Source organism: Somniosus microcephalus, unplaced genomic scaffold (assembly GCF_052327205.1).
Source record: "Somniosus microcephalus isolate GS21.2 unplaced genomic scaffold, FLI_Smic_1.0 unresolved_chr3, whole genome shotgun sequence".
NCBI lineage: Eukaryota > Metazoa > Chordata > Chondrichthyes > Squaliformes > Somniosidae > Somniosus > Somniosus microcephalus.
In genome coordinates, this window is record NW_028225181.1 from 71,592,972 (window position 1) to 71,618,109 (window position 25,138).

Below are 25,138 nucleotides of genomic sequence, written 5' to 3' on the forward strand. Positions count from 1 at the left end.
ACTCTATTTTCCACCTCTTAATTAATCTCTTTTCTGAATCCTAAACTGCTCCCAATCCTCAGGTTTACTGCTTTTTCTGGCCAATTTATATGTCCTCTCCATGAATCTTACGCTATCCCTAATTTCCCTTGTTAGCCACAGTTGAGTCAACTTTTGTGTTTAATTTTTATGCCAAACAGGGATGAACAAATTCTGTCGTTCATCCATGCGGTCTTTGAATGTTTGCAATTGCCTATCCACCGTCAACCCTTTGAGTGACATTCCCCAATCAATCCTACCCAACTCGCGCCTCATACCATCGTAGTTTCCTTTATTTAAATTCAGGACCCTAGTCTCTGAGTCAACTACTTCACTCTCCATGTTAAATGAAGAATTCTATATTATGATCGCTCCGACCCAAGGGGCCTCGCACAAGATTGCTAATTAATCCTCTCATTACATAATACCCAGTCTAAGATGGCCTAATCTCCAGTTGGTTCCTCAACATATTGGTCCAGGAAACCATCCCGTATGTACTCCAGGAATTCCTCCTCCACAGTATTGTTACTAATTTGGTTAGCCCAATCTATACGTAGATTAAAGTCACCCATGATAACTGCTGTGCCCTTATTGCACGCATCTCCAATTTACCGTTTAATGCCATCTCCAACCTCCGCATTACTGTTTGGGGTTCTGTATACCACTCCCACTAATGTTTTCTGCCCCTTGGTATTTCTCAATTCTACCCATACAGATTCCACATCATCAGAGCCAATATCCTTCCTTACAATTGTGTTAATCCCTCTTTAACCAGCAATGCTACCCCACCTCCTTTTCGCCTTTTTTCCTGAATATTGCATACCCCTGGATGTTGAGTTCCCAGCCTTGGTCACCCTGGAGCCATGTTTCCGTAATCGCAATCATATCATATATATCTGTTTACCTCTATTTGCGCAGCTAATTCATCCACTTTATTACGAATGCTCCTTGCATTAAGACACAAAGCCTTCAGGCTTGTTTTTTTAATGCTCTTAGACCTTTTAGAATTATTATTTACTGTGGCCATATTTGTTTAAACCCTTGATTTCTCTGACTGCCACCTTTGTTTTTCTCCTTCCTGTCTTTTGCTTCTATCCTTGTTTCCCTTTCCTCTGTCTCCCTGCTCAGGTTCCCAACCCCCTGCCATTTTAGTTTAAACCCTCCCCCAGAGCACTAGCAAACACTCCCCCTAGGACATCGGTCCCGGTCCTGCCCAGCTGCAAACTGTCAGTTTTGTACTGGTCCCACCTCTCCCAGAACCAGTTCCAATGTCCCAGGAATTTGAACCTCTCCCCCTTGCACCATTCCTCTAGCCACGTATTCACCTGAAATATCCTTCTATTGCTACTATGACTAGCACGTGGCTCTGGTAGCAATCCTGAGATTACTACCTTTGAGGTCCTATTTTTAAATTTACCTCCTAACTCCCTATATTCATCTTTTAGAACCTCATCCCGTTTTTTACCTATATCGTTGGTACCTATATGCACCACAACTGGCTGTTCACCCTCCCCTTCCAACATGTTCTGCAGCCGTTCTGGAGACATCCTTGACCCTTGCACCAGGGGGCAACATACCATCCTGGAGTCACGTTTATGGCCGCAGGAACGCCTATCTGTTCCCCTTACAATAGAATCCCCTATTACTACAGCTCTCCCACTCTTTTTCCTCCCGTCCTGTGCAGCAGAACCACCCATGGTGCCAGGAAGTTGGCTGCATCTGCCTTCCCCTGATAAGCCATCCTCCCCAACAATATCCAAAGCGGTATATCTGTTTGATAGGGGAATGGTCACAGGGGACCCCTGCACTACCTGCCTGCGCCTACTACTCTGCCTGGTGGTCAGCCATTCTCTTCCTGCCTGTGCAGCCTTTACCTGTGATGTGACCAACTCCCTAAATGTGCTATCCACGACATCCTCAGCATCGCGAATGCTCCAGTATGTATCCACTCGCAGCTCCAGCACCACAATGCGGTCTGTCAGTAGCTGCAGCTGGATACACTTCCCGCACACATGGTCGTCAGGGACACAGGAAGTGTCCCCGATTTCCCACATAGTGCAGGAAGAGCATACCACGGCACAGAGCTCTCCTGCCATGCCTTATCCTTTAATTCATTCAAATTAAATTAAAAGTGAGGCAGGTATGGGGACCCAGGAGGTGGGGGAGCCTCAGCCTTTGCAATTGTCCAACAGGTTTGAGGTTCTTGCGGCCTGTATGGATGAAAGCAGTGGCTGCAAGGTGGATGAGCAAACTGACCGTGGCACCGAGGTACAGGAAGCGATTCAAGCGGGGGGAGTTAATAGGAATATATAGTGGTAATAAGGGATAGCATAGTAAGGGCGATAGATACAGTTCTCTGCGGCCAAGAGCGAGAGTCCAGATGGCTGTGTTGCCTGCCCGGTGCCAGGGTTCAGGATATCTGCTCTGGGCTAGAGAGGAACTTGCAGTGGGAGGGGGAGGAGCCAATGGTCGTGGTCCATGTGGGTACCAACGACACAGTTAGAACTAGGAAAGCGGTTCTGCTGAGAGACTGAGCAGCTAGGGGCTAAATTAAAAAGCAGAACCTCAAGGGTAATAATGTCTGCATTATTACCTGAGCCACGAGCAAATTGGCATAGGGTAAATCAAATTAGAGAGATGAATGCGTGGCTCAAAGACTGGTGTGGGAGAAATGGGTTTCGATTCCTGGGGCACTGACACCACACTGGGGAAAGTGGGATCTGTATCGTTGGGACGGTCTTCACTTGAACCGTGCTGGGACCAGTGTTCTGGCGAGTCATATAACTAGGGCGGTAGAGAGGGTTTTAAACTAAATAGTGGGGGCAAGGGATCAAATTTGGGAAGATGTGGTAAATCAAAGAGTAGAGACAAGGCAATAGAGAAAGGTATTAATATGGGAAATGATAAACAGACCGCCGACGCTGTGAGACCAGGTAAGGCCTCACACTGTCGGCGGGAATCCTGAGCGGCAGAGCGGGGTATAAAAGTCCCCAGAGACCAGGTAAGGCCTCACAGCATCGGCGGGAATCCTGAGCGGCAGAGCGGGGTATAAAAGTCCCCAGAGACCAGGTAAGGCCTCACAGCATCGGCGGGAATCCTGAGCGGCAGAGCGGGGTATAAAAGTCCCCAGAGACCAGGTAAGGCGTACCAGTCTCTGAACTCGGAGGGAAGGAGAGAGGTGAAAAGTAATCCAAGTGTGACGTCACCAGAAAGCGGGTAAGTGATTGGTTGGTGAGTATTTCTCTCTTAGAAACTATAAACCAAAGAGGTTTAAGCTTAAAAGGTGTGATATTCACCATCTAGAATCGGGACAGAGGATATTTAAGAATAATATTAATAAATTTAATTAATTACACAGAATGGGAGATCAGGCGATGTGTTGCTACTGCAATATGTGGGAGCTGGTGAACACCATTGATGCTCACGGTGATCACATTTGCAGTAAGTGTTGGCTGCTCAAGGAACTCCGGCTCCGTGTTGAAGAGCTGGAGACCGAGCTTCAAACACTGAGACACATCAGGGAGGGGGAGAGTTACCTGGACTCTGTGTATCATGAGGTAGTCACACCAATTAGATTAATTAATTCAGATGTAGTCCGTGGCCAGGGTCGGGATGGTGTGACTAGAAGTGAGGCAGGTACGGGGATCCAGGAGGTAGTGTTGGAGGAGCCGCAGCCCTTGCACTTGTCCAACAGGTTCGAGGCTCTTACTCCCTGTGGGGACAGGAGCAGGGACTGCAGGGAGGATGAGCAACCTGGCCACAGCACCGTGGAGCAGGGGGCCATTCAAGTGGGGGGAGTTAAAAGAAATGTTGTAGTGGTAGGGGATAGTATCGTTAGGGGGATAGATAGAGTTCTTTGCAGCCGAGAGCGAGAGTCCCGAAGGCTGTGTTGCCTGCCCGGTGCCAGGGTTAAGGACATCTCCTCTGGACTGGAGAGAAACTTGGAGGGGGAGGATCCAGTTGTCGTGGTCCATGTTGGTACCAACGACAGATAGGACAAGGAAAGAGGTTCTGCTGAGGGAGTTTGAGCAGCTAGGGGCCAAATTAAAAAGCAGAACCACAAGGGTAATAATCTCTGGATTATTACCTGAGCCACGAGCGAATTTGGCTAGGACAAATAAAATTAGAGAGTTAAATGCGTGGCTCAAAGACTGGTGTGGGAGAAATGGGTTTTGCTTCCTGGGGCACTGGCACCAGTACTGGGGCAGGAGGGAACTGTTCCGTTGGGACGGGCTTCACTTGGCCAGTGCTGGGACTAGAGTCCTGGCGGATCATATAATTAGGGGTGTAGAGGGGGCTTTAAACTAACTAGTGGGGTGGGGGGGGGGGGGGGGGGGAGGTTCCTAGAGAGCAAATAATAACAATGACAACAGAGAAGGTCATAGACTTAGGTAGCAGTGGGGAAATTAAAAACCAGAGCGTGTCAGGAAGGGGCAGAAGGTATGGAGTAAAAGGTAAAGTAATAAAAAGGGCAAAAGCAGGAACTAAGTGTCACAAAACATCTTTGAAAGTTCTCTATCTGAATGCACGTAGCATTCGAAACAAAATAGATGAGTTAATGGCACAAATAACTACATATGGGTATGATCTTGTGGCCATTACAGAAACATGGCTACAGGGTGACAATGCCTGGGAATTAAACATACCAGGTTATTTAACGATCAGGAAGGACAGGCAGGAAGGAAGGGGAGGTGGGGTGGCTATGTTAATAAAGGAAGGAATCACTGTAATACAGAGAAATGATATTGGGTCAAAAGATCAGGATAATGAAACAGTTTGGGTGGAGGTAAGGAATAATAAGGGGAAAAAAACACTAGTGGGCGTAGTCTATAGGCCTCCGAACAGTGGCAACTCTGTTGGACGGAGTATCAATCAGGAAATAGTTGAGGCTTGTAATAAGGGAACATCTATAATTATGGGGGATTTCAACTATCATATTAATTGGACAAATCAAATTGGGCAGAGCAGCCTTGAGGATGAGTTCATTGAGTGTATTAGGGATAGGTTTCTTGAGCAGTATGTAACTGAACCGACCAGGGGGCAAGCAACCTTAGATCTGGTCCTGTGTAACGAGACGGGATTAATTAAAAATGTCCTAGTAAAGGATCCCCTTGGAATGAGTGACCATAACATGGTTGAATTCCATATTCAATTAGAGGGTGAGAAGGTTGGATCTCAAACAAGCGTGCTAAGCTTGAATAAAGGAGACTATGAAGGTATGAGAGCGGAATTGAGTAGAGTGGATTGGGAAAATAGATTAAAGGAAGATGATACATGATCAGTGGTGTACATTCAAGGAGTTATTTTACAACTTCCAAAAAAAATATATTCCACTGAGAAGAAAAGGGTGTAAAAGAAAAGACAGCCATCCGTGGCTAAGTAAAGAAATTAAGGATAGTATTCGACTAAAAACAAGGGCATATAAGGTAGCCAAATCTAGTGGGAGGATAGAGGATTGGGAAAACTTTAAAAGATAACAAAAAGATTGATTAAGAAAGGGAAGATAGATTATGAAAGTAAATTAGCAAAAAATATAAAAACAGATAGTAAGAGTTTTTATAGTTATATAAAAAGAAAAAGGGTGGCTAAAGTAAATGATGGCCCCTTAGAGGATGAGACTGGGAAATTAATGGTGGGAAATATGGAGATGGCAAAAACACAATGAATATTTTACATCAGTCTTTACAGCAGAAGACACTAAGAATATCCCAACACTGGACAAACAGGGGGCTAAAGGGGGGGGGCGGGGGGAGGAGCTAAACACGATCAAAATCACTAAGGAAGTGGTACTCGGTAAAATAATGGGACTCAAGGCGGATAAATCACCTGGACCTGATGGCTTACATCCTAGGGTCTTGAGGGAAGTGGCGGTAGGGATTGTGGATGCATTGGTAATAATTTTCCAAAACTCCCTGGACTCAGCAAAGGTCCCGGCAGACTGGAAAACTGCTAATGTAACACCCTTATTTAAAAAGGGCAGTACACAGAAGGCTGGAAACTATAGACCGGTTAGCCTAACATCTGTGGTAGGTAAAATTTTGGAGTCCATTATTAAGGAGATAGTAACAGGACATTTGGATAATCATAATTTAATAGGACAAAGTCAGCATGGTTTTATGAAGGGGAAGTCATGTTTGACAAATTTGCTGGAGTTCTTTGAGGAAGTAACATATAGGGTGGATAAAGGGGAACCAGTGGACGTAGTGTATTTAGACTTCCAAAAGGCATTTGACAAGGTGCCACACAAAAGATTATTGCTTAAGATAAAAAATCACGGGATTGGGGGTAATATTCTGGCATGGATAGAGGATTGGCTATCTAACAGAAGGCAGAGAGTTGGGATAAATGGTTCATTCTCAGACTGGCATTCAGTAACTAGTGGTGTTCCGCAGGGGTCAGTGCTGGGTCCCCAACTCTTTACAAACTATATTAACGATTTGGAGGAGGGGACCGAGTGTAACATATCAAAGTTTGCAGATGATACTAAGATGGGAGGGTAAGTAGTGAGTGAGGAGGACATAAAAAACCTGCAAGGGGACATCGACAGGCTAAGTAAGTGGGCAGAGATTTGGCAGATGGAATACAATACTGGAAAGTGTGAGGTTATGCACTTTGGCAGGAAAAATCGTAGAGCAAGTTATTATCTTAATGGCAAGAAACTGGAAAGTACTGAAGTACAAAGGGATCTGGGGGTCCTGGTGCACGAAACTCAAAAGGTTAGTATGCAGGTGCAGCAAGTGATTAAGAAGGCCAATGGAATGTTGGCGTTCATTGCTAGGGGGATAGAATATAAAAATAGGGAGGTATTGCTTCAGTTGTACAAGGTATTGGTGAGGCTGCACCTGGAATACTGCGTACAGTTTTGGTGTCCATACTTAAGAAAGGACATACTTGCTCTCGAGTCAGTACAAAGAAGGTTCACTCGGTTAATCCCGGGGATGAACATATGAGGAGAGGTTGAGTAGATTGGGACTCTACTCATTGGAGTTCAGAAGAATGAGAGGCGATCTTATTGAAACATATAAGATTGTGAAGGGGTCGGATCGGGTGGATGCGGGGAAGATGTTCCCGATGATGGGGGAAACTAGAACTAGGGGGCATAGCCTTAGAATAAGGGGCTGCTCTTTCAAAACTGAGATGAGGAGGAACTACTTCACTCAGAGGGTGGTAGGTCCATGGAATATGCTGCCCCAAAAAGCTGTAGAAGCTACATCATTACAGAAATTTAAAACAGAAATAGACAGTTTCCTAGAAGTAAAGGGAATTAAAGGTTACGGGGAGCGGGCAGGAATTTGGACATGAGTCTAGGTTCGGATCGGTCATGGCCCTGTGGGTAGCGGAGCGGGCCCAGGGGCCGTGTAGCCTCATCCTGCTCCTATTTCGTGTGTCTAATTCTGTTAGATTCAGGAGATGGTTCTGTGATAGTGGATTGGCGGTTAGGATCAGATCAGCCATGATCTTATTGAATGGCGGAGCAGGCTCGAGGGGCCGATTGGCCTACTCCTGCTCCTATTTCTTATGTTCTTATGTTCTAGGAAGGGATAGAGTGTACAAATCTAAGAGTAAATCAACAGTTAAGGCTAGAGGTTACAAAAATAAAAGGACAAATCTAAAGGCTCTGCATCTGAATGCACGTAGCATTCAAAACAAAACAGATGAACGGATGGCGCAAATAGGAATAAATAAGTATGATCTAATAGCCATTACAGAAACATGGCTGCAGGATGACATAGATTGGGACCTGAATATTAAAGAGTACGTGACATTTAGGAAGGACAGAAAGCTAGGAAAAGGTGGAGGGGTGGCTCTGTTAATTAATGATGGTATTAGCACAATAGAGAGGGAAGACCTAAGTTCAGGAAACCAGGATGTAGAAGCGGTTTGGGTAGAGATGAGAAATGATAAAGGCAAGAAGTCACTTGTGAGAGTGGTGTACAGGCCCCCTAACAGTAACCACATGGTAGGATGGAGCATGAAGGAAGAAATAATGGGAGCTTGTCAGAAAGGTATGGCAATAATCATGGGGGATTTAATCTACATAGAGACCGGAAAAATCAGATCGGCAAAGGTAGCCTAAATGAAGAGTTCATAGAATGTTTTCAGGATAGTTTCTTACAACAGCACATTCTGGAGCCAACCAGAGAGCAGGCTATACTAGACCTGGTATTGTGCAACGAGATAGGATTAATTGAAGGCCTCAGTGAAGGAGCCCCTAGGTAGCAGCGATCATAATATGATTGAATTTTACCTTCAGTTTGAGGGAGAGAAGAGTGGGTCAAAGACTAGTATTTTAAAATTAAATAAGGGCAATTACGAGGGTATGAAAGCAGAGCTAGTTAAAATGAACTGGCAAATTAGGTTAAGGGACAGGTCAATTGAGATGCAGTGGCAGACATTTAAGAGGATATTTTAGAATACACAGAATATATACATTCCAACGAGAAAGAAAAATTCCAAGGGGAGGACCCACCATCCATGGTTAACTAAAAAAATTAACGATAGTATCCAACTTAAAGAAAAAGCATACAATTGCACAAAGATGGCTGGCAGGTCAGAAGATAGGGCAGAATATAAAAAACAGCAAAGAGTGACTAAAAGATTAATGAGGAGAAAAATTAGAGTACGAGAGAAAGTTAGCTAGAAATATAAAAACAGATAGTAAGAGTTTCTATAGATATTTAATAAAGAAAAGATTTAACAAAGTGAGTGTTGGTCCGATAAACAAAGAGTCAGGGAATTAATAATGGAAAATAAGGAGATTGCAGTTGAATTGTACAGGTATTTTGTATCGGTCTTCACCATAGAGGATACAAGTAACATCCCAGAAATAGCTGTAAATCAGGAAATGGAAGGGAGGGAGGAACCAGTGTGTATCTGAGTCAATGGGACTCTCTGACCTTTCTCCCCCAGTCGATCTCTGGAAGCTCTTTGAATCGGAAGAGTTCTCTCCAGTTGGTTCTCTCACAATCCTGTGTTGGTTCGCCTGCTGTCGTTCCTCAGTCTACAATCCCTGTTTACTCTCAGCTGTGGACCTTTGTCAATCACTCAGTCTTTCACCGGGAGATCTAATGATGGCAGGACTGAAAATAACAACATGAATAGTGTGAAGTAATGTAATGTAGACTTTTCTTCAGCTTAATAAAAATAAAAGTTTGGGTCCGAGTGCTTCGGTCTGATGTTGTCCCTTTTCTCAGATCCCCGCCACACCCGCCTGGGCTTCCAGCAAATCAACAAAGTTCTGGATAGAAATGCGCAATTACCCTGTGCATTAGGCAAACCGAAGCTGGGGCCATCTTTCCCAGGTAACACACTGTCTGATCTCACTGGGCCCATCCTCTCCGGGTTACACACTGTCTGATCTCACTGGGCCCATCCTCCCCGGGTTACACACCGTCTGATCTCACTGGGCCCATCCTCCCCGGGTTACACACTGTCTGATCTCACTGGGCCCATCCTCCCCGGGTTACACACTGTCTGATCTCACTGGGCCCATCCTCCCCGGGTTACACACTGTCTGATCTCACTGGGCCCATCCTCCCCGGGTTACACACTGTCTGATCTCACTGGGCCCATCCTCTCCGGGTTACACACCGTCTGATCTCACTGGGCCCATCCTCCCCGGGTTACACACCGTGGTAAACCACTGTTGTTAGTATTGTTGTTCACTGTTAGTACTGTTGTTCACTCTTGCATATTGTTGTACTTGTCTGTGCATGCCTCAGCTGACTCCGCCCCTGGCTCCACCCTCATGGCTGGATATAAAGGTGGCTGCTCGGCAGCCCCCGGCCCTTTTGGATACCAGGCAACCACAAGAGGCATGCTCTGTTCTTTGGTAATAAAAGCCTGTTTGTTACTTTCTCAACTTCCAGTCTTTTGTAGCAATTGATAGTGCATCAATTTTATTACCAAAGTTAAATGTAGGCTGCGAATGCTGATCAACCGATGGCGCAAAACGCTGAGCAGCAGGCGCTGCTGCGAGCCCTCAGACCAACATGCCTGGACCTAGACCCCCAAGAAGCGGGTTCGTCGACTAAATTCGCACAATGGCTGCGTTGCTTTGAGGCGTATCTGGAAGCCTCGACCGTGACTCTTGATGAAAATAAACTGAAAATCCTGGTCTCGAAGGTGAGCCACCAAGTCTATACTTTAATCCAAGATGCGACGACCTACGCGGCGGCTATCGACCTACTGAAAGGGCAGTATGCACGCCTGGTTAGCACGGTCTGTGCCAGGCACCTTTTAAGATCTCACAGACAGCAGCCCGGGGAAACGGTGGAGGCCTTCCTACGGGCACTGCGGGTACTCGGACGCGGCTGCGACTGCAAGGAAGTATCGGCCGCGGCACATGCGGAGGGACTGATACGAGACGCTTTCGTTGCGGGTCTAAGGTCCGATTACTCCCGGCAGAGGCTGCTGGAGAAGGGTGAAATAGACCTGACAAAGGCAGTGTCCCTCGCGCTCTCGCTCGACGCGGCCCACAGAAATATGAACGCTTTCTCCCCTAATCGCCCCGCGCCGTGGACGCCGCAATCTTGGGCCATGGGACCGCCACCTCCGACTGCTGCAGCGATGTCCAAGGCACAAAAATGCTATTTCTGTGGCCAAGCTAAACACCCTAGAGCACGCTGCCCCGCGAAGAATGCTACCTGCTCTGGCTGCGGGAAGAAAGGTCACTACGTTAGCGCCTGCAAAGGGAAGACCGCTAACGCCAGCAGCGCCGCGTGCGAACCGTGGGCGCAGCCATCTTGCCCACCATCTTGGGCTCCCCCAGCCATGTGGGGATCGGGACCGTGGGCGCCGCCATTTTGTCCGCCATCTTGGACGCCTCCGACTTCGGTTACGGGGGACCCGGACTCCACCACCGCCTCATCGGACGACCGCATCGACGTGCTTGAACATACGCTGGCCTCCGTGATGCTGGATCAATCTCTCCCGCATCAACTGTCCAGGTCCATGATGGACATTACGGTAAACGGCCGCGCCAGTACCTGCCTTTTTGACAGCGGGAGCACGGAGAGTTTTATACACCCCAACACGGTGCGCAGTTACTCTCTCCCGGTCCTGCCGACGCGTCATCGCATCTCTATGGCTTCCAAAGCCCAGTCAGCGGAAGTCGGTGGCTACTGTATGGTGACTCTTTCAGTGCGGGGTACTGAATACAAAAATTTTAAACTTCTGGTCCTGCCCGATCTCTGCGCTGCCGTCCTACTGGGGTTGGATTTTCAGTGCCACCTTAAGAGTGTCACTTTAGCGTACGGTGGACCCCTCCCCCCTCTCACGGTCTGCAGCCAGCAGTTTTTAAGTCGCCCACCGCACGCCATTTGCAGCCTCTCCACCCTTAAAGTCTCCCCCCCTCCTTGTTCGCTAACCTCACCCGCGACTGTAAGCCCATCGCTACCAAAAGTAGGCGTTACAGTGCCGGGGATAGGGGCTTCATTAAATCCAAGGTAGCGAGACTCCTGAAGGAAGGGATTATCGAGAGCAGCAATAACCCATGGCGAGCACAAGTGGTGGTGGTGAAGACTGGCGGAAAACAGCGCCTAGTTATTGACTACAGCCAGACGATCAATCGCTACACCCAGTTGGATGCATACCCACTCCCCCGCATATCTGACATGGTCAATCAGATAGCACAATACCAGGTGTTCTCGACGATTGATCTGAAGTCGGCATACCACCAGCTCCCCATCAGGGCTGAGGACCGCCAGTACACAGCTTTTGAAGCTGACGGTCGGCTCTATCACTTTCTCAGAGTTCCCTTCGGCGTCACCAACGGAGTTTCTGTCTTCCAACGGGAGATGGACCGGATGGTTGACCAGAACGCACTCCAGGCCACTTTCCCATATCTAGACAACGTCACCATCTGCGGCCACGACCAGCAGGACCACGACGTTAATCTAGGGAATTTCCTCCGGACGGCCCAGCGGCTGAATCTCACATACAACAAAGACAAATGTATGTTTCGTACTAAGCGCCTTGCTATTCTTGGCTGCGTAGTGGAGAACGGAGTCATCGGCCCAGACCCCGATAGAATGCGCCCTCTTATGGAGCTCCCCCTCCCCCACTGCCAGAAAGCACTGAAGAGATGCCTGGGGTTTTTCTCTTACTATGCTCAGTGGATGCCCAACTATGCGGATAAAGCCCGACCCCTCATCAAGTCCGCCTCCTTCCCCCTGACAGCAGAGGCCTGTGCAGCCTTCACTCTCATAAAAAGCGATATTGCGAAGGCCACAATGCACGCTGTGGATGAGTCCCTCCCTTTTCAAGTGGAGAGCGACGCATCCGACTTTGCCCTAGCTGCAACCCTTAACCAGGCGGGGAGACCTGTGGCCTTTTTCTCAAGGACCCTCCAGGGCCCCGAGATTCGACACTCCTCTGTCGAAAAGGAGGCCCAGGCCATTGTGGAAGCCGTGCGACATTGGCGGCATTACCTGGCCGGAAAACGATTTACCCTGCTCACTGACCAGCGTTCAGTAGCTTTTATGTTTCATAATAAGCAGCGGGGCAAAATCAAGAATGACAAGATATTAAGGTGGAGAATCGAACTCTCCACCTACAATTACGCTATCTTGTACCGGCCCGGGAAACTCAATGAGCCCCCAGATGCCCTATCACGTGATACGTGCGCCAACGCACAGGTTGATAGATTACAGACCCTCCACAATGACCTCTGCCACCCGGGGGTCACCAGGTTCTTCCATTTTATCAAATCCCGTAACTTGCCCTACTCCATCGAGGAGGTCAGGACCATGACCAGGAACTGCCAGATCTGTGCCGAGTGCAAGCCGCATTTTTATAGGCCAGACAGAGCGAGCCTGATCAAAGCCACGCGCCCCTTCGAGCGGCTGAGCATCGATTTTAAAGGGCCCCTCCCCTCCTCTGACCGCAATGTGTACTTCCTCAATATAATTGATGAGTACTCCAGTTTCCCATTTGCCATCCCTTGCTCGGACATGACCTGTACCACGGTCATTAAATGTCTGAATGACCTCTTCGCATTGTTCGGTTTCCCTAGCTATATCCATAGCGACAGGGGCTCATCTTTTATGAGCGACGAACTTCGGCAATACCTGCTCGCGAGAGGCATTGCTACAAGCAGGACCACCAGCTACAACCCCCGGGGTAACGGCCAGGTAGAAAGGGAGAATGCGACAGTCTGGAAGGCAGTCCTTTTAAACTTAAAATCTAAGGGCCTTCCGACCTCCCGCTGGCAGGAGGTCCTCCCTGCGGCGCTCCATTCCATTCAGTCGCTGCTCTGTACACCCACCAATGCCACTCCTCACGAGAGAATGTTCTCCTTCCCCAGGAAGTCCACGTCGGGGATTTCGCTACCAACATGGCTGACTTCTCCAGGACCCGTCCTACTGCGGAAGCACGTGAGGACCCATAAGGCGGACCCCCTGGTCGAGAGGGTGAGCCTCCTCCACGCCAACCCGCAGTATGCTTACGTGGTGTACCCGGACGGGCGGGAGGACACAGTCTCCATTCGAGACCTCGCACCTGCGGGTGCTCCTGAAACACCCTCTTCGCCACCCACCGCTACTCCTGCCTACCCCCAGGACACAGTCCCCGCACGAGACCTCGCACCTTCGGGTGCCTCTGAGAGACCACCATCGCTACCTCCCATTACCCGCGCTCTGACCCCTGTAGACGGCATGCAGCAGCCCCAGGGTCCGCCACCTGCTACACCTCCTCTGAACAAGACACCGGGTTCAACGTTGGATGCTGCACCATCACCGCCGCTGCTGCGACGCTCAGGACAGCTTACAAGGCCTCCTGATAGACTTCAGTACACGAATATTTAGTGCACTTCACCCCGCCGGACTCAATTCTAAACAAGGGGTGAATGTGGTAAACCACTGTTGTTAGTACTGTTGTTCACTGTTAGTACTGTTGTTCACTCTTGCATATTGTTGTACTTGTCTGTGCATGCCTCAGCTGACTCCGCCCCTGGCTCCACCCTCATGGCTGGATATAAAGGTGGCTGCTCGGCAGCCCCCGGCCCTTTTGGATACCAGGCAACCACAAGAGGCATGCTCTGTTCTTTGGTAATAAAAGCCTGTTTGTTACTTTCTCAACTTCCAGTCTTTTGTAGCAATTGATAGTGCATCACACACTGTCTAATCTCACTGGGCCCATCCTCCCCGGGTTACACTGTCTGATCTCACTGGGCCCATCCTCCCCGGGTTACACTGTCTAATCTCACTGGGCCCATCCTCCCCGGGTTACACAATCTTAGAAATTTACTGCACAGAAGGCCGCCATTCGGCCCATCTTGTCCGAGCCGGCTGACAAAGATCTATCCACTCTAATCCCACTTTCCAGCACTTGGTCCATAGCCTGGTAGCTTACGGCACTTCAAGTGCATATCCAACCAGTTTTTAAACGTGATGAAGTTCTCTGCCTCTACCACCCTTTCAGGCAGTGAGTTCCAGACCTCCACCACCCCCTGGGTGTAAAAAAACTCACCTCAAAACCCCTCTAATCCTTTGACCATCTGCTTTAAATCTATGCCCCCCTGATTATTGACCCTTCTGCTAAGGGAAATAGGTCTTTCGTATCCACTCTATCTAGGCCCCTAATAATTTGATACACCTCAATCGAGTCTCCCCTTGGCCTTCTCTGTTCCAAAGAAAACATCCCCAGCCTATCCAATCTTTCCACATAGCAAAAATTCCCCAGCCCTGGCAAAATCCCCGTAAATCTCCTCTGCACCCTCTGTAATGCAATCACATCCTTCCTGTAATGTGTTGACCAGAACTGCACGCAGTATTCTAACTGCGGCCTAGCTATACAGTTCACGCATTACCTCCCAGCTCTTATATTCTATGCCTCGGCTAGTAAAGACCTTTCTCCCAGTCCATCCACTAGAGGGTGCAGAGCAGATGTAATTTTTTTCACCCAAAGGGTGGTGGGGGTCTGGAACTCACTGTCTGAAAGGATGGTCGAGGCAGAGACCCTCAGCACATTTAAAAAGTACTTGGGTGTACACTTGAAGAGCCGTAACCTACAGGGCTGTGGAGCAAGAGTCTGCAGGACGGGTTCATGGAATCCATTCGGGACAGTTTCCTGGAACAAAATGTCATGGAACCAACAATGTTAGAACTTGTATTGTGTAATAAGACAGGGTTAATTAGCAATCTCATAGTAAAGGATCCTCTGGGGCAGAGTGATCATAATATGTTAGAACTTCACATTAATTTTGAGAGTGACTTGCCTAAGTCCGAAACTAGTGTCTTAAACTTAAATAAAGCCAATTACATTAGGTATGAGGGGCGAGTTGGCTGAGGTAGATTGGAAAAATAGATTAAAAGGTATGGCGGTAGATAAGCAGTGGCTAGCATTTAAAGAAATATTTCATAATTCTCAACTAAAATACATTACATTGAGAAACAAAAACTCCACGGGAAGTGATCCAACCATGGCTAACTAAAGAAGGTAAGGATAGCATTAGATTGAAAGAAGCTTATAATGTTGCAAAGAATAATAGTAAGCCTGAGGATTGAGAGTTTCAGAAACCAGCAAAGATTGACCAAAAATTGATAAAAAGGGAAAAAATGCAATGACAGAAAACGAGCAAGAAATCTAAAAGCAGATTGTAAGATTTTCTACAAGTATGTAGGAAGGAAGAGAGTAGCAAAAGTAAACATTGGTCCCTTAGAGGCTGAGACAGGAGAAATTATAAAGGGGAATAAGGAAATGACAGAAAAGTTAAACAAATATTTTGTATCTGTCTTCACAGTAGAAGACACAAAAAGCATACCAAAAATGGTGGGGAACCAAGGGTCTAATGAGGGGAGGAACTTAACGTAATTCATATACAGGAAACTTTGTGCTATCCGGAGGTGAGCTATCCGGCAATCTGGAGCCACCGGCAAAAATCAGCAGCCGTTTTTTATTCTTTTTGTTTTTTTGTTGTTGCTTTGTTTGAACAGTCAAGCTGTGCAAGGTCTGTAGCTATAGCAACAGCTTCATATACAGAGCTTGCAGGCCACGCCCGAGTGTTTAGAAGCTGTTGCTAAGCAACAGTGTTTGTTGTCAAATACAGAGATAAGAATCTCCATATCTCTCAACATTAACTCTGGAGAGTACGGCAGTTTGGAGGCAACGGCAGCAGCTCGGTCCTGTGGGTGCCGGATAGCACAAAGTTTCCTGTAAGTAGAGAAAAAGTACTAGAGAATCTAATAGGACTGAAAACTGACAAATCCCCTGGACCCGACAGCCTACATCCTAGGGTTGTAAAAGAGGTGGCTGAAGAGATAGTGGATACATTGGTTTTGATCTTCCAAAATTCTAGATTCTGGAATGGTCCCAGCGGATTGGAAGGTCGCAAATGTAACACCGCTATTCAAGAAAGGAGGGAAGAGAGAAAACAGGGCACTACGGGCCAGTTAACCCGACATCAGTCATTCGGAAAACACTGGAATCCAGTGTTAAGGAAGTGGTATCAGGGCACTTAGAAAAATCATAACATGATTAGGCAGAGTCAACATGGTTTTATGAAAGGGAAATCATGTTTGACAAATTTATTAGAGTTTTTTGATGATGTTACTAGCAGGGTAGATAAAGGGGAACCAGTGGATGTAGTATATTTGGATTTCCAAAAGGCATTCGATAAGGTGTCACATAAAAGGTTATTGCACAAGATTAGGGCTCATGGGGTTGGGGGTAATATAGTAGCATAGATCAAGGATTGGTTAACAGACAGAAAACAGAGTAGGGATAAACAGACCTTTTTCAGGTTGGCAGGCTGTAACTAGTGGGGTGCCGCAAGGATCAGTGTTGGGGCCTCAGCTATTTACAATCTATATTAATGACCTAGATGAAGGGACCGAGTGTAATGTATCCAAGTTTGCTGATGATACAAAGCTAGGTGGGACAGTAAACTGTGAGGAGAACACAAAGACTCTGCACAGGGATATAGATAGACTAAGTGAGTGGGCAGTAAGGTGGCAGATGGAGTGTAATGTAGGGAAATGTGAGGTTATTCACTTTGGTAGGAAGAATAGAAAAACAGAATCTTTTTTAAACAGTGAGAAACTTTCAAATGTTGGTGTTCAGAAAGATTTGGGTGTCCTCGTGCAAGAAACACAGAAAGCTAGCGTGCAGGTACGGCAAGCAATAAGGAAGGGAAGTGGCATGTTGGCGTTTATTGCAAGGGGGTTGGAGTATAAGAGTAAGGAAGTCTTGCTACAATTGTACAGGGCCTTGGTCAGACCACACCTGGAGTACTGTGCACAGTTTTGGTCTTCTTATCTAAGGAAGGATATACTTGCCTTGGAGGCGGTGCATCGAATGTTCACTAGATTGATTCCTGGGATGAGGGGGCTGTCCTATGAGGAGAGATTGTGTAGAATCGGCCTATACTCTCTGGAGTTTAGAAGAATGAGAGGTGATCTCATTGAAACATGCAAGTTTCTGAAGGGTATTGACAGGGTAGATGCCGAGAGGTTGTTTCCCTGGGCTGGAGTGTCTAGAACTAGGGGGCATAGTCTCACAACGTGGACCACTTTCCATTCCTCGGGAGCCTACTGTCAACAAGGACAGACGTCGATGACGAAGTCCAACACCGCCTTTAGTGTGCCAGTGCAGCCTTCGGTCACCTGAGGAAGAGAGTGTTTGAAGACCAGGACCTCAAACCCCGCACTAAGCTCATGGTCTACAGAGCAGCAGTGATACCCGCCCTGCTGTATGCCTCAGAGACATGGACCATGTACAGCAGGCACCTCAAAGCACTGGAGAGGTACCACCAACGCTGCCTCCGCAAGATCCTGCAAATCCATTGGCAGGATAGGCGCACCAACGTCCGTGTTCTCGCTCAGGCCAACATCCCAAGCATCGAAGCTTTGACCACGCTCGATCAGCTCCGATGGACGGGTCACATTGTCCGCATGCCCGATACGAGACTCCCAAAACAAGCGCTCTACTCGGAGCTCCGGCACGGCAAGAGAGCCCCAGGTGGGCGGAGGAAACACTTCAAGGACACCCTCAAAGCCGCCTTGAAAAAGTGTAACATCCCCACCAACACCTGGGAATCCCTGGCCCAAGACCACACAAAGTGGAGGAGAAGAATCCGGGAAGGTGCCGAACACCGAGTCTCTTCGCTGGGAGCAATCAGAAGACAAGCGCAGGCAGCGCACATCAACCCAAGCGTCCACTTCGCCCCAAGAATCGCCCCCATCCCCCCGGGCACCCGCTTCGACCCCAGGTTCCCAAAGATTGCCTGAGAGAGGCCGGCGCTGCTGTAAATGTCGGAGATTCTCTGATCCACACTCACCGCACCATCCGCCGCTCCTCAGTCCCGCCGCCATTTTATCTCCTTCCTCAAACCGGAGCCTCATCCGGGGACTGCGAGCAGCACCGAGCATGCGCACTGCGGCCACACAGCGCGCGCTTAAAGTCCCTCACGGAGTCCGTCTCTTCTATTGGCTGCGATTCGTAGATTGACAGCTACGCTCACCAATCGCAGCCCGCAACGCCTGGGGGCCCCGCCCACTCTGGGTCACGTGGCTCCTGATCGGCCGTTCAACCGCCTCAGCGCGCGGGTGAGGTCATAGCCCCGCCCACCCGCGAGCCCTTGTTGCCCAAGGTGCCGGCCGACTGCTGTCCCTTCTCCCCGGGGGGGGCGGACTCCTCTCTAACTCTGGTCTCCAACTGCTCCTCCCCGCTCCGGGCTGCGGTTTTTTAGCAGCCGCCGGCCCCGCCCAGCCCAGCCGCGCCTTCTGATTGGCTGAAAACCCGGCAAAGCTCCGCCTCTGATTGGCGCGTTTTTCAATCCGCTCCAACCTCGGACACCAACGAAAAATGTAAGAAGTCACACAACACCAGGTTATAGTCCAACAGCTTTATTTGAAATCACAAGCTTTCGGAGCGCTGCTGAAGAAGGAACGAAAAAGGCGGCTTATAGAATAAGAGCTCGTCTGTGAATCAGACTCGTTATTGTTAAAGTGATGGCCCTCTGTGGGACTGAATATTAACCAGTTATTAAAATCATTGCATCTGTGGGACTGAATAATAATCATTATTGTTAAAATCATTGCATCTGTGGGACTGAATAATAATCATTATTGTTAAAATCATTGCATCTGTGGGATTGAATAATAATCATTATTGTTTAAATTATTGCATCTGTGGGATTGAATAATAATCATTATTGTTCAAATAATTGCATCTGTGGGATTGAATAATAATTAAAATTATGGTATCTGGGACTGAATAATAATTAAAACTATGGCATTTGTGAGACTAAATAATAATCATTACTGCTAAAGATTGTCATCTGTGGGACTGAATAATCATTTTAATTAAAATTATAGCGTCTGCGGGACTGAATAATCATTAAAATGGCATCTGTGAGACTGAATAATTCATTATTAAATTGTGAATTATGGCAAATTGATCCTTTAAAATTACTGGTTCCTGAATTGACAGATTTAATTTCATTTTAGCTTTTCAGCGACCCGCTTGTAAATGAGATGCCGGTGTCGGGTCGGGGTGGACCTGCTTCAGCACCTTGTAGATGTAGATGCTGTAACTCTGCTTCCTGGTCTTCCTGCGCTTCTTGTCGCCTTTGGCCCGCTTCTCAGTGGCCGCTTTCTTCGGCCCCTTTTTCGGGGCGATGCCCCTGGACGCCGCTTCAGGCCTGGTGAACGGACGCGAGGGTTTGTGATGGAGAAAGTCTCCCGGACGCGCTAGTTAATAGATAGTCGTATGCAAATGAGGAATCAGAAAGTGAAGGATTCCTATTGGTGAACCAGCGCATAAGTATCTATTGTGAGTTAAGAACAAGGGCTGCCAACTGGCCAATCAGAAACGCTCATGGTGTTGCAGCTGGTTTCAGGCACGTGGGGGAGAGTCTCCACATGGCTGCAGCTTGAAAAATATATTGCAACAGGAAAATACTGCGGAATCTGAAATAACAACAGAAAATGCTGGAAATACTTGATGAAGGGTCCCAGACCTGAAACGTTAACTCTGTTTCTCTCTCCACGGATGCTGCCTGGCCAGCTGAGTATTTCCAGCATTTTCTGCTGAAAAATATATTTTTGGTACCATAGGTTGCCCTGTTAAATTGCAGACTGCTTGCCCGACATTGATCCAGCTGAATGTTGGGAAGACCGGTCCCCGCCACTAACTGCATCCCCACGTCACCGACTCCCTCCCTCTCCCTGGGCAGCTGGCTGAGCCAGACTGTTCGCAACTGTGGTGTCATATTTGGACCACCACCCCCCTCAGATGAGCTTCCGACCACATATCCACGCCAGCACTAAGCCCGCCTATTTCCGCCGCCGGTACATCACCCGACCCCGCCTCTGCCTGAGCTCATCTGCTGCTGAAACCCTCACCCATGCCTTTGTTACCTCCAGACTTGACTATTCCAACGCACTCCTGGCCGGCCTCCCACATTCCACCCTACGTAAACTTGAGGTCATCCAAAACTCTGCTGCCCGTGTCCGCACGTGCACCAAGTCCCATTCAACCATTACCCCTTGTGCTCGCTGACCTACAGAGGCTCCCGGTTAAGCAACGCTTCGATTAAAAAAATCTCATCCTTGTTTTCAAATTCCTCCATGGATTCGCACCCCCCCCACCGCCTCCCCCACACACACACAAAGCTAGGTGGGCGTGTGTGCTGTGAGGAGGATGCCGAGAAACTCCAGGGTGATTTGGACAGGTTGGGCGATTGGGCAGATGTATGGCAGATGCAGTATAATTTGGATAAATGTGAGGTTATCCACTTTGGTGGAAAAAACAGGAAGGCAGATTATTATCTGAACAGCAATAGATTGGGAAAAGGGGAAGTGCAATGAGACCTGGGTGTCCTTGTGCACCAGTCGTTGAAGGTAAGCATGCAGGTGCAGCAGAGGGTTAAGAAGGCAAATGGTATGTTGGCCTTCATAGCGAGAGGATTCGAATACAGGAGCAACAATGTCATGCTGCAGTTGTACAGGGCCTTGGTGAAACCACACCATGAGTATTGTGTGCAGTTTTGGTCACCTTATCTGAGGAAGGATGTTCTTGCCATGGAGGGAGTGCAGCGAAGATTCACCAGACTGATACCTGGGATGGCAGGAATGACGTATGAGGAGAGATTGGGTCAATTGGGCTTATCCTCGCTGGAGTTTAGAAGAATGAGAGGAGATCTCATTGAAATGTATAAAATTCTAACAGGACTAGACAGACTAGATGCAGGAAGGCTGTTCCCGATGGCGGGGAGTCCAGAACCAGCGGTCACCATCTACGGATAAGGGGTAAGCCATTTAGGACCGAGATGAGGAGGAATTTCTTCACCCAGAGAGTGGTGAACCTGTGGAATTCTCTACCACAGAAGGCAGTAGAGGCCAATTCATTAAATATATTCGAGCGAGAGTTAGATATATTTCTTAAGACTAAAGGGATCAAGGGATATGGGGAGAAGGCAGGGACAGGGTACTGAGCTTGGATGATCTGCCATGATCTCATTGAATGGCGGAGCAAGCTCGAGGGGCCGAATGGCCTACTCCTGCTCCTATCTTCTATGTTTCTATGTTTTTTCTATGTTTCTACCGTTATTTAATGGAATTAAATCCTCTCTACCTCTCTCTCTCCGCCTTTAAAACGCTCCTTAAAACCTCCGTCTTTCTGTCCTAATATCTCCCGATGTGGCTCGGTGTCAATGTTTGTCTGATTACTCTCCTGTGAAACGTCTTAGGACGTTTTACTACATTAAAGGCACTATATGAATGCAAGTTGTTGTTGGAATACCTAGACTAGGCAGATGGATCATGGAGACCTGGGATTATCGTTAGCAGCATGACTCGATATTCCATCCATAAACCACGCCTGAAATCAAATATAAAGAGGCACATTCTTTGACAAAGATACACATAAAACATACCATAGTCACGCTGAAGCAAAGATTCTGCTGCTTGAACAGGTCTGGGAGGGTGGAGGGTGGAGGCTGTCCTATTGCACAGCGCTAGAAAGGTATCCATTATAGTGGTATGCTGCACAGTGCATAATTATGCTCTCAGAAGACACGTCACCATGCAGTAGTTGGGACAGGAAGGACAGTCAGGATCGACAGAGGCTGAGCTCACGGCTGGCAGCTCCACCAGACTGGCAGCAAGGAAGACAAGCCCAGCAACTTCTAATGGACAACCATTTCAATTAGACATTCAAAGGTCACTTCAGCACCAGCATTGCTGAACTCATGTTCCCAACGAAACTGATGCACCAAACCCATCCACACCATTATGCTCTACGCAACCCCGGCCATCAAACATATCAATCCCATTCATTTCCTGCTACAGAAATGTGCCCCAGTAAGAGTGAAAACGTGATTCCAATAAACAGTGCAGGATTCATTATGAATTAATGCCTCTTTATCCCACTGCTTCTGTGTCCAGCGCGTCTCCAACTACCTAATGTAAGCGACCTGATGGACGTGACTGAATGTTTACTTGGATACAGATGACTCTTTACCTCCTTCTGCTGGGCCATAAGATTGCCCTGTTAATGCTGCATCTAACACTGCAGTGGCTGCCTGAGATTGCACTCTCTGGCTCAGTAGGATGGCAAGGATACAGCAGGACCCCGAGCAACAACTCCCTTCTCCAATATATCCAAGTTTGCTGATGATACAAAGCTGGGTGGTAATGTAAGTTGTGAGGAGGATGCAAAGAGGTGTCAAGGGGATATAGACAGGCTAAGTGAGTGGGCAAGAACATGGCAACTGGAATATAATGCGGAGAAATGTGAAGTTATCCACTTTGGTAGGAAAAATAGAAAAGCAGAGTATTTTTTAATTGGTGAGAGATTGGGAAATGCTGATGTTCAGAGGGACCTGGGTGTCCTTGTACACGAATCACTCCAAGTTAACATGCAGGTACAATTAGAAAAGCAAATGGTATGTTGGCCTTTATTACAAGAGGATTTGAGTATAAGAGTAAAGACATCTTACTGCAATTATATAGGGCTCTGGCGGACCACACCTGGAGTATTGTGTACAGTTTTGGTCTCCTTACCTAAGGAAGGATATACTTGCCATAAAGGGAGTGCAACAAAGGTTCAGCAGACTGGTTCCTGGGATGGGGAGATTGTCCTTTGAGGAGAGATTGAGTGGACTAGGCCTATATTCTCTAGAGTTTATTAGATTGAGAGGTGATCTCATTGAAACATACACAAGTCTGACAGGGCTTGACAGGGTAGATGCTGGGAGGATGTTTCCCCTGGCTGGGGAGTCTAGAACCAGGGATCAGTCTCAGAATAAGGGGTCGGCCATTTAGGATGGAGGTGAGAAATGTCTTCACTAGAGGGTTGTGAAACTTTGGAATTCTGTACCCCAGAGGGCTAAGGAGGCTCAGTCGTTGAGTATATTCAAGACAGATAAATAGATGTTTTAATATTAAGGGCATCAGGGGATAGTTCAGGAAAGTGGAGATGAGGTGGCGGAGCAGGCTCGAAGGGCCAAATGGCCGACTCCTGTTCCTATTTCTTATGTTCTTATCTGTGCCTACTCCTGCCGCGCCCCTCATTGTCAAATCTCGCAGTGAGGTTTACCAGAATTTTTACATTTCACAGCCCTCTTGTCGATTGAATGGGTGGCTATTAAAAGAGCCTTTTTTCTTTGGTTCAGATCCATAATTTTATTTTAATCTTTTCAACCGCCGAATCCAGAGTGTCCGCCCCTGGTGTTTCAGCGCGTACACCACGCCCAGGGCAGTGACCGTCCTGCGCTTCACGTGTTCCGTGTAGGTGACCGAGTCTCTGATGATGTTCTCCGGGAAGACCTTCAGCACACCCCGGGTCTCTTCGTAGATCAGACCGGAGATGCGCTTGACGCCGCCTCGCCGAGCCAGGCGGCGGATGGCGGGCTTGGTGATGCCCTGGATGTTGTCACGAAGGACTTTGCTGTGCCGCTTGACTTTGCCTTTCCCCAGCCCCTTACCCACTTTCCCTCTGCCGGTCATAACTGAAACTTAAGCTATTGCAAAACAAACAACCCCAGTAATTGAATTGGGAAGAAGAGTTTTCGGCGCTGTACACTCCTTTTATACAATGCTGGCGGACCTGGTTGGAAACCCATAAATGGGCGGAGTCAGGATGAAAATGAGGACTCCTGGTTCCTTCTCAAGTAGCCGATATTGAACTGCACCCGTGGGGGAGATAAGCAAAATACTGCGAATGCTGTCAAACCTGAAATAAAAACAGAAACTGCACAGAATATACGCAGCAGGTTGGGCAGCACCTGTGGAGAGAGAGAGAGAGAAATAGAATCGATCTTCCTTGTGCCAGACCTTGTTTTGGACACAGTTTTGTCTCCTTCAGCTGTGCTTTATTGAAGTCCTTCCCAGTTTTTATCTCCCATTACATGTTTCGGTCCTTCCAGCAGACGACTTTTCCATTGTACCACTGCTTCCCCCCCCCCACCCCCTCCGCCTTTGTGGGGTGTTTCCAGTTCACCCGGGTTTTCACAAGTTAACAGGGGTGGAGGGTGGGGATGGGGAGATGCCTTCAGTTAGATGCAACCTGGATGAAGGCAGCCTAGACACCTCTTTCACAGAGTGTTGTAATCGCTGATAAGCACAAAGGTTTAATATAATAATGACTGGGAGATGGCTACTCTCCGAGTCCTCCTGACCCTCAGACTTGAGCACCTACCAGCAATCAGTGAAATCCCAATTGTGATCTGAGGTGAAACCTTTGCTTTAGAAAGTAGCTCCAGGGGTTTCAGAATGCAAGGGCCACTGTATGTGCGTTGTCCATCAGCAGCTTTACCAGCACAAAAATTAATCAGAAGAGCAAATGACAGAATAAACAGCCACTTGCCAATATACAGACAAGACTACTAGGAATCATTCCTAATAGAAATGTTACTCCATCTCCCCATATTTCCAATTGCATGTGATTACTATGGTTTACAATACTAATCAATCTTTGCTAGATAGGAAGGTCTATGGATGCAACTTTAATATTTTCTGGTCTATTTCTCAGTAATTGTTTTCCATTGTTTCCCTAAACCTCTCTGTCTCTCGACCTCTCTTTCCTCCTTTAAGACACTCCTAAAACCTCCCTCTTTGACCAAGCTTTTGGTCATCCACCCTAATCTCTCCTTATGTGGCTCGCTGTCAAATTCTGC

At 47.7% G+C, this 25,138-nt stretch overlaps 1 protein-coding gene across 1 annotated transcript in view; it reads right to left on the reverse strand.

The window, feature by feature from the left end:
- LOC147091954 (uncharacterized) overlaps positions 1-18,643 on the reverse strand; it is a 51,144-nt gene extending 32,501 nt beyond the window's left edge. Inside the window, exons 1-2 of the mRNA XM_085976954.1 lie at positions 18,296-18,643; positions 8,916-9,098 (exon numbers count right to left, since the gene is read on the reverse strand). The gene's annotated coding sequence lies outside the window, so the exon portion shown is untranslated. The remainder of the gene's footprint in view (positions 1-8,915; positions 9,099-18,295) is intronic.
- Positions 18,644-25,138: the final 6,495 nt, after the last annotated feature.